The sequence below is a fragment of the Zea mays genome, chromosome 9 (assembly GCF_902167145.1).
Source record: "Zea mays cultivar B73 chromosome 9, Zm-B73-REFERENCE-NAM-5.0, whole genome shotgun sequence".
Taxonomy (NCBI): Eukaryota; Viridiplantae; Streptophyta; class Magnoliopsida; order Poales; family Poaceae; genus Zea; species Zea mays.
Window position 1 is genome coordinate 23322327 of NC_050104.1, and position 10599 is coordinate 23332925.

Below are 10599 nucleotides of genomic sequence, written 5' to 3' on the forward strand. Positions count from 1 at the left end.
ACTTATGTGTCCACATATGCTGCTCACCATATCCCACAAAACCACCTTCTGTATTGGCCACGAGCCCATCTATCTGTTGACGAATTTCGGCACCGGTCATCGTTGCAGGTGGGCGGTCTGTCACTACGACACCTTTCGTAAAATTCTTGATGTCTAGGCGGAATGGATGGTCAGGAGGGAGAAATTGTCGATGTTTATCGAAGGACGAATATTTGCCACCCTTTTTCAACCAAATGAACCTGAGAGCTTCCTTGCAAACTGGGCATGGGAACTTACCGTGAACACACCAGGCGCAGAATAACCCATACGTCGGTAAGTCATGCATGGAGTACTTGTACCAAACATGCATTTTGAAGTTTGTCTTCGTAGCTCGGTCATACGTCCATACCCCTTCCTCCTAGGCACGTACCAATTCATCGATCAAAGGCTCCATGTACACGCCCATTTTATTCCCCGGATGTCCAGGAATTATCAACGACACGAATATATCCTACCTTTGAAAGCACACACCAGGGGGGAGATTGATTGGGATAACAACCACGGGCCAACATGTGTACGGAGCAGCGCTCATTCCATAGGGATTGAACCCATCTGTGGCCAACGCAACACGTACATTACGAGCCTCTTCATCTTTCTCACGGTGAATGGCATCAAAGTGTTTCCATGCTTCACCATCGGATGCGTGCACCATCTTGTCAGGATTGTATCGTTTTCCATTTTTGTGCCATGTCATCTGTTTCGCGGATTCCTCTGTCATGTACAGATGCTGGATCCTCAGTATGAATGGAAGGTGCCATAGGATTGTCAAGGGGATGTCGAGCTGCCTCTTCTGTCCATCACCAGAGTCTACCTCCATGAACCTAGACGATTTACACTTGGGACAGTACTTTGCCTCCGCGTATTCTTTCCTAAATAGCACGCAGCCCTTCGAACAAGCATGAATCTGCTCATACATCATCTTGAGTGCATGAAGGAGTTTCTGTGCCTCGTACATGCTCTTTGGCAGAACGTGATCATCCGGAAGCAGGCTCCCAATAACCGTCCACAAGCCATCGAATGCGTCTCTACTCATGATGTACTGCAACTTGAACGCCATTACACGACCAATGGCATCCAGTTGAGAAACCTTTGTCTACCCGTGAAGGGGCTTCTGTGCCGCGTCGAACATGTCGTAGAACGCCTTTGCAGTCGGCTCTGGCTCGTCATCCATACATCCTCCCATGTACTGTGCCTCCTGATAGTCATTCAACATATCCGCTACCCCCGCATCCGCGTCATAATCCTCGACACGTTGTCTCAACACCTCCTCTCTCGTACGATGCGCTTCACCATGAAAGATCCACCGAGTATATCCCGGCGTAAATCCATTCTTCCAAATATGTTCTACCATGGCCTTCTTTGGTTTTCTTTTCCGGTTGGCACATTTGCTGCACGGGCATGGGACTAGACTCGCTCCTTTAGCAGCTTCGTCATATGGCCGTTTCATGAAATCATCGGTCTTTCTAATCCATTCAGTGGTGACATCGTTCCTTCCTCTACGGCCCGTGTACATCCACTCACGGTCCTCCATCCTATAACATATATAACCGACTATAGTTTAATATAACATGTAAGACATCTGTAAAAAATAACTCAAGCCTATCAACAAAAAATTCGGGAGCACCTCCCCTGTACGGGGATGTTTACAAAACTTGCAAATAAAACTAGCAGCACGATGGCTGACATCCACAAATATATCTATTTGACACACATAGTATAAACTCCCTAAATTCAATAAACATATAGTATAAATTTAATAAACACACATATTAAATTCAATAAACACACAAAATTCATTATAAACACATAATATAAACACGTAGTATCAACTCACTAAAATCAATAAACATGTAGTATAATTTTAATAAAACACATAATATGACAATAAACACACATAAAATTAATAAATTAAATAACATATGACAATATAATATGAAAATAAACACACATAAATTTAATAAATTCAATAAACCTTTACGGCTTGGCGCGTGGGGTGGGCGGTGGCGTGGGCGCGGCCGGTGGTGGCTTGCCGGGATCGTGGGGGCGGGCGGCGGTGTGCCGGGCTCGTGGGTGGGCGGTCGGTGGCGGCTTGCCGGGCGCGTGGGGGGCGGGCGGCGGTCGGCCGGCGGCGACGTGTCGGGCACATGGGCGCGTGGGGCGGCCGGGCGGCTTGACGGGCGGCGCGGGCGGCGGTGGGGGCGACGTGCCGGGCAGGTGGCAGAGAAGGAAGTGAAAGGAGAGAAGGAAAGGAGAAGAGAGAAGAGAGCCGGTCGGACGGTTTAGTTACCTTCTTTGTCGAGTGCCCGCAATCCGGCACTCGACAAAGATTTTTTTAAAATTTAAAAATAAACTTTGCCGAGTGCCGGATCTCGGGCACTCGACAAAGACATCTTTGCCGAGTGCCGGATCTCGGGCACTCGATAAAGACATCTTTGCCGAGTGCTAGCTGTACAGGCACTCGGCAAAGATCTGTTCTACAGTCTTTACCGAGTGCCAACGGACAGGCACTCGGTAAAGCCGCCTTTGCCGAGTGCTAGCTGGACAGCACTCTGCAAAGTATACTTTATTTTTTTATTTTTGGCAACCAAACTTTTTGTGGTGTGTTCCTACACTATATGGACCTACAAGTACCATTTTTGTACAATTATAAAAGTGTTTTTATAACTATTAGATTTAGTTCGTTTATTTGAATTTCTTCGGAAAATTCAGATTTGAACTGCAGGTCACTCAAAACTTGAAAAACCGTGCATACAAAAATGATATTCATGTTACTTAGCATAAGTTATGACCGATTCTAGGAGCGGACCGGAAACTTCGAGCAACATGCTCACTAAACATGGCCGTGAACTTGCCATCCACATGTTTAAAAACTGTATAAAACACAAACAAAGTCAGAAAATCATGAAACTTTTCAACATGTCATGATATCATATATAAAGGCTGTGATAAAAATTTTAAAATATTTGGAGAAAGTTGTGAGACACTATGTGTAGAAACCTAAGAGAACTACACATGAAATCATAGAGTTTCAACGTGGATCTCTTAGGTTTCTACACATAGTGCATCACAGTTTTCTTGAAACTTTTTCAAATTTTTATCACAGCCTGTACATATGATATCATGACACGTGGACAAGTTTCATGATTTTCTGACTTTGTTTGTGTTTTATACAATTTTTAAACATGTGGATGGCAAGTTCACGGCCATGTTTTAGTGAGCATGTTGCTCGAAGTTTCCGGTCTGCTCCTGGAATCGGTCGTAACTTATGCTAAGTAACATGAATATATTTTTTGCATGCACGGTTTTTCAAGTTTCGAGTGACCTGCAGTTCAAATCTGATTTTTTCGAAGAAATTCAAATAAACGAACTAAATCTACTAACGATTGAAAACTCTGTTATAATTTTCCACAAATGATACATGTAGGTCTACATAGTGTAGGAATATACCACAAAAAGTTTGGGAGACAAAATCTAAAAAATAAAAATATGCTTTGTCGAGTGTCCAGGGAAGACACTCGGCAAAGAGTCCTTTTCCGAGTGCCAAATATTTGGCACTCGGCAAAGAAGCCTCTTTGCCGAGTGCCAACCCTCGGCCCTCGGCAAAGGCTGACGACCGTCAGCATTAGGACGGCCGCTGACGGTCCTTTGCTGAGCGCCACCGTTGCCGAGTGTTTGACACTCAGCAAACATCTCTTTGCCGAGAGTTCTCATGTGCCGAGTGTCCTGCACTCGGTAAACCAGCTTGTTACCGAGAGCAGGAATTCGCCGAGTGCGGCTTTGCCGAGTGCCCGACAAAAGGCACTCGGCAAAGCGGCCAGCACTCGGCAAAGTCCCGGATTCCGGTAGTGAAACTAAAGAGATATCACAACCAATGTCGAACACTCCAACTAGCGTATAAGAAACATAGATATTGTTCATCTATAAATCTACTGGCTTATCATTGTGTGGTGATGACATCCTGCGAGGAGCAGGATCTTCATTAACTTAATGTAACGCCCTGAATTTGGGGGTAGAAATTTTTCTTCTTTTTACTCACCAAATTCAGGCGTTACTCTCTTTTCTTTTCCCGTTTCGCTCCTTTTTTTTCCCAATTTCAAAGCAATATAGCGACTGGTGTCCATATTGTGTGTAAACAAAACCTAAGTGTCAAGCGTGTTGCATCACGCCGAATCATATTTCTTTGTCTGGTTCCATGCTTAACCGCGTGTGTTGCTTAGTTTCGTCTCGGATTCTGCTTTGCGAATTGGATTCCATTCTGTGGTGGCGCGTGCCACGGGATTTTGACCCGCGGTATGGCCTAGCCCAGCCCAGCCCGGCCCGGCCCAGCTCGGCCCGCACGCCCCTGGTTCCCCCTGCTCCCCATGCGCGCGCCCCCTCCCCTGGTCTCTTTCTTTCATTTGATTTCTCCCGCGCATCAACCTCTCTCTCCCACCTCTCTCTCTCTCCCCGTGGTGGTGCCCTTGGTTTTGGAGACGGTGATCGCCGGATTTGGACCCCGAGGTGAGCTCCCCTCCCCTCTCCCTCTCTCTCTTCCCCTCCCCCTCCCCTTTCTTCTCCACTGCACGCCCCCTTCCTCCTCGTCGCCCCCCCGGCGACTCGGCCTCCTGCGTGCCGGCGGCTCGGCCCCCACGCCGTGCCCCCCCGCCCCTCTGCGCCCGGCGGCGGCGGCCTCGCCCGCGGCCCGGCCTCGCGCCCCCTCGCCTCCCTGCGCGAGACGGCGGCGGCCTCGCCTGCGGCCCCGCGCCCGCGGCCCCCACGCCCGGCGGCGGCGGCTCGGCCCCGCGCCCGTGGCCCCTGCACGCCCGCATCCGCGCGCCTCGTGCCCGGCGGCTCGGCCCCGTGCCCGTCGCGCCCCCGCGGCCCTGTGTGCCCGCGCGCCCCTACGCCTCGCGTCCCAGCAGCCGTGTGCCCTGTCGGTCCTATCGCGTGCCCCGGCATGCGCGCAGCATGTTCGCGCGCGCGCAACTGTAGTTGCGCGGCGTTCGACTCTCAGCTTTATCTCTTTTTTAATTTTAGTTTAGTCGATGTGCTGCGTCGCGCGCTTCGTCGCGCGACGATTCGATTTAAATTCATCTTTATTAATGTGCTGTGTCGCGCGCTTCGTGGGGCGACGATTCAATTTAATTTCATCTTTGTTAATGATCTGTGTCGCGCGCTTCGCCGAGCGACATTTCGTTTTAAAACTCAGTTCAGTTGACGTATGCCATTGTGCGTTTCGTCGCGCGATGCTTAACGTCTCTTTATAATTAATGCAAGTGTCTTGTTGTGCGCTCTGTCGCGCGACGAGTCGTTTATTTCTTAATTCAATTTAAAGTGTTATGTCGCGTGTCTCGCCGCGCGACAATCCTTTTAATTTATCTTCATCTGCTTATAAGGATTAAATATGAAACATGACTTTACCTTATGCTAAACGCGATGGCCAAATTAATACCATTCTCTTTAAACAAGTAGTTTAATTTATAATTGTGTAACGTGATCGCTCTCCGACGGTAGCCTCGACCGTTACTTTCTCTTTCTCGCTTAGTCGTAGGTGTGCGCCCTGCGTCGATCTTTCGTTTAATTATTGCATTCCATTGTATGGTGTACTGTTCTTTTGTATTAAATGTGTGGAATGTATGTTTGAACTCGTATAGATAACGGTCAGTTGGCGGAGTCCGAAGGAGTTGCAGGTGAAGACCCTGAGCAGCAGTCGGTTGGTGAAGGCAAGTGTCCCTTGACCCATCTATGTCCTACTCATTCTTATAATTCACTCCCCGCATTTACACATTTATACCTAAGGATTGCCTAGCTTTTTGTTTATCTTGTCTTTGTTTACCTATTCTGGTTGGGTTATTATGGTTTAGCTTTATGCTAGCGCTTCACATTAATCAATGAACATGATGAGATTATCTATGATACGCTGTTTTCCCTTTTGATTATGATGATGGTACTTGTGGCCCTTAAGGGGACTCGAGCTGTTTCTCGAGTGCCTCTCCGTAAGGACCTGTTCGTTGGATGACCGCCCGGGAAAACAGTGCAACCATGAGGGTGGAGTGGGACGCCCTTAGTTGAGTAATTAGAGGAACTGGGGTGTAGTTCGCTTCGCTGTCGTGCCGTTAATGGAGCTCGGTGTATGCGGCTCGCTCTGCCAAGGTTGGTTCGCCCCTTGGAGAGGAGTTCGGTGCATTTAGGAAACCTAACGGGCGGCTACAGCCCCAGGAAATCTTTGTAAAGGCTACGTAGTGAGACCCTGCCTATTCACCTTGGTAGTGTTTAAGGGTTTGATCGGCCCGAAGTAAGAGGGAATCACGACTTGTGTGTAAAGTGCGCAACCTTTGCAGAGTGTTATGAAACTGATATATCAGCCGTGCTCGCGGTTATGAGCGGCCAAGGGAGCTCCATTGATTAGAGATACTTGATCAGAGATGTATGGTTTACAGGTGGTGATGAGGATGATGGTTTTGGTTATGACTATGGTACTGGTAAGTGGTATTCTTTCCGTTTGGAAAGGGTACATCGGGTTAATAACTTGGGTTAATACTAAAACCTGGCTTTCTACTAGTAAATAATAACCTGACCAACTAAAAGCAACTGCTTGACTTAACTTCACATAAAGCTAGTCCACTACAGCCAAACTGGACATTTTGCTGAGTATGTTGATGTGTACTCACCCTTGCTTTACACACCAACCCCCCAGGTTATCAGCGTTGCAACCACTGCTCAGGTGAAGATGAAGTCGTGGAGGAGGACTTCCAGGAGTTCCAAGAATACGATGAGTTCTAGGCGTGGGTTAGCGGCAAACCCCCAGTCGGCTGCCTGTGTAGGCCGTGTGTATCTACATTTCTATTCCGCACTTTGATTGTTGTTAAAGACTATGTGGATGTCTCAGACATATGATGTAGTCGACTATTATTCCCCTTTTATATTATGATTTGAGCACTGTTTGATGATGTCCAGTTATGTAACTGTTGTGTATGTGATATGCTGATCCTGGCACGTACATGGTTCGCATTTGGTTTGCCTTCTAAAACCGAGTGTGACATAGGTGGTATCAAAGTCGTGCCGATTGTAGGACCGCTAACCTAGAGTCGAATGGTCGTTCTAAGGATTATAGACCCCTATTATCACCTTGACTTTGGTATCCCTTCAAAAGTTGGTCATGTCGACCTAACCTATGTTCTACTATATATTATACCTTGCTAAAAATCTTTTTTTATTCTAATTCCTCATTTTTTATGGTATACTTGCTGGTCATATTAGTTCTGTTATCACTCTTATGCTTACGGTGTCTTTTGTAGATGGCTCGTCTTAGACACACTGCACGGAAGTCGGTCATCCCCTTCTTACCCTCTCGTCTCGCGGAGCGTCCGCTTCGCCGTTTGGTGACTGGTCAATCTAGCCACTCGGAGAGGCTGCACCACCGCCTGCATGAGGAGCAGGAGCGTCAACGACAGGAGCTAGAGCAGCAGGACTCTTCTTTCTCGCTTTAGCTGGAGATAGAGTCTGTGAGGAGCTATTCCCCTGTGCTTCCGCTGGAGGCACCCCCTGCACCACCACTGAGCGACAGCAGCTCGAGCCACAACACCGACCTTTCTGAGGAGCATGAGTTGGAAGGATGGGTTGCTCGACCCATCACTCGCGACGCTGCTCGCGGGTGTCACTTCCATGACGCTCGACACCCTGCTATGTCGGACACTCGACCGGTGTACTTGGTCTATCGAGTATCGCTGTGTGGTCTTCCAGCACAGTCGCGGGGTTTACCCAGACCGTTGGGAGGCGACCTGCTTGGTGCGCCGTCTGGAGAACAGTCTCTGGGGTGCGGAGGTCTGCTCAGAACACTACTCTATCTCTGAGCGGGACTCAGCTGAGGCGGCCATGCAAGATGTCGCACGCCGTGCGCTTTCGCACTACTACTCAGTGCTCAGCGGGGTAGCCGACGGTCTTAACCTGAAGTATTACCCCCGCCGCCCATCTGGCAGCACAGGAGGCATGGTTGTCTCACCTGTCGGTGAGGACAATCCTAGGTTGAGCAGCATAGTCAACCTAGCCGCCATGCTAAACATAGAGCTGGACCATGCATTAGACGAGCTGAGTAGGGCTCGTGCTGAGATCACCCAACTGCGGGCTGAGTGCACGGAGCATCATCACCTGGAGGATGGCTCCCCCGCTCCCGTCGGGACTCAGCACCCGTACCGCTCACCTCGGCGTGGACACCAGACTTATGGCAACCCCGACTGCAGGACCAAGATAAATCTAGAACCATAGATCACCAGCGTTAGATCTTGTAATTAATGCAAAAATATATACATATAGAAGCTATAGTCTTAGCATCAGTCTTACTCTTAGTTAGTCTTAGTTAGACAGGGTAGTTTGCTTATCCTGTGCCTTTATGTTTGTCATGATGAACTATGTTGGATTTGGATCTTCGTAATGACTGTCGCCAGGGTGTGGGTATCCCCTGCAGTTTGGTTTACCTGTTGAATGTTAATAAAATTAGTTATCTAGTTGGGAAGCCCTTTTGTTCTACTTTCCTCTTTATCTGAGAAGCTGTGTTGGTCTGTGTTGGAGATCGGTGAAGATGTTCATCTGTTCAGTGTTGTGGAAGAATTCTATACTCTTTTCTTATGCTACAAGTTGCAAGATCAGTTCTAATGTGTGATTGCATTTTGTAGATGTCAGAAAACAGGTGTAGAGGAGGAAGGCGTGCTCAGCAGGAGCGGTCAGCTCAGCAGGATGAGGCACACCAGCAACAGCAGCTGCCACCCCCACCCCCGATGACAATCGAGCAGATGTTCTTGATGCAGACTCAGGCAGTTCAAGCCATCGGTCAGACATTGGCCGCCATTCAACAGCAGCAGCCACCACCTCAACCTCAGATGCCTCAGATGCCTAGAGACAAGTGTGCTGAATTCATGAGAGATCATCCTCCAACGTTCGCTCATTCTTCTGACCCCATGGATGCTGAAGATTGGCTGTGCACTATGGAGCGGGAGTTGCACACCGCTCAGTAAGACAACAGGGAGAAGGTTCTATATGGTCCCTGTCTGTTGAGAGGAGCAGCCTAGTCTTGGTGGGAGTCCTATCTCGCCACCCATGCCAACCTCGACACTATCACCTGGGAGGAATTCCGAGGTAATTTCCGCCAGTATCATGTTCCCGCAGGTCTGATGACAGTGAAGAAGGAGGAGTTCCTGGCACTCAAGCAAGGGCCTATGTCTGTCAGTGAGTATCGAGACAAGTTTCTGCAGCTGTCTCGCTATGCTCCTGAGGATGTCAACACAGATGCCAAGCGGCAGTATCGCTTCCTGAGAGGCTTAGTCGACCCTCTGCAGTATCATCTGATGAATCATAACTTCCCCACATTTCAGCACCTGATTGACAGAGCAATCATGGCAGAGAAGAAGCGTAAAGAGATGGAGGATCGCAAGCGCAAGATCAGTGGACCCCAGCCTGGAAGCAGCAATCGCCCTCGTTTCTCACGCAATTCACCTCAGCAGTTCAGGCAGAACCAGCGCCCACCTCAGCAGCAGTAGTTCCAAAGGCAGCACCCTCAGCACCAGCAGCAGAATCGCCAGAACAATCAGTCAGGAGGAGGCCAGTTCCAGAGGCAGAATCAGCAGGCACCTCATCTTCCTGCCCCAGCAAACCAACAGAATAGTCAAGCAGCACCAGTTTAGGGTGGAAACAGAGCATGTTTCCATTGTGGAGAGCAAGGTCATTGAGTGATGCAATGTCCAAAGAAGGCAGCCCAGCAGCAGTCAGGCCCTAGTGCCCCAGCAAAGCAGAATGTGTCTCAGCCTGGAGCAGGCAACCGCTCTCAGCCCCGCTACAACCATGGGAGACTGAACCACTTGGAGGCTGAAGCAGTTCAGGAGACCCCCAGCATGACACTAGGTATGTTTCCAGTCAACTCCCATATTGCAGAAGTGTTATTTGATACTAGAGCAACACATTCATTTATTACTGCATCATGGGTAGAAGCACATAATCTTCCAGTAACTACCATGTCAACACCCATTCAAATTGACTCAGCCGGTGGTAGAATTCGAGCCGATAGCATTTGCTTGAATGTAAGTGTGGAAATAAGGGGGATAGCGTTTCCCGCTAATCTCATAGTAATGGGTACTCAGGGAATAGATGTCATCTTAGGGATGAATTGGCTAGATAAGTATCTGGCAGTTATCAGTTGTGATAAGAGGACAATCAAGTTGACGTCTCCACTAGGAGAGGAAGTGGTGACAGAGTTAGTCCCGCCCGAGCTAAGGAAAGGAAGTTGTTATCAGATGGCTATTGATAGCAAGGAGCCAGATTCACTCGAGATTATCAAGGTTGTGTCAGAATTTCCAGATGTGTTTCCGGAAGATTTACCAAGCCTGCCACCTGAGCGGAAAGTTGACTTTGCTATAGAGATTCTTCCTGGCACCGCCCCCATTTCTAAAAGAGCCTACAGAGTATCTGGACCAGAGTTAGTTGAACTCAAGAAGCAGATCGATGAGCTGTCAGAGAAAGGTTACATCCGGCCAAGCACCTCGCCTTGGGCCGCCGCTGTCCTGTTCGTGGAGAAGAAAGATGGCACCAGAA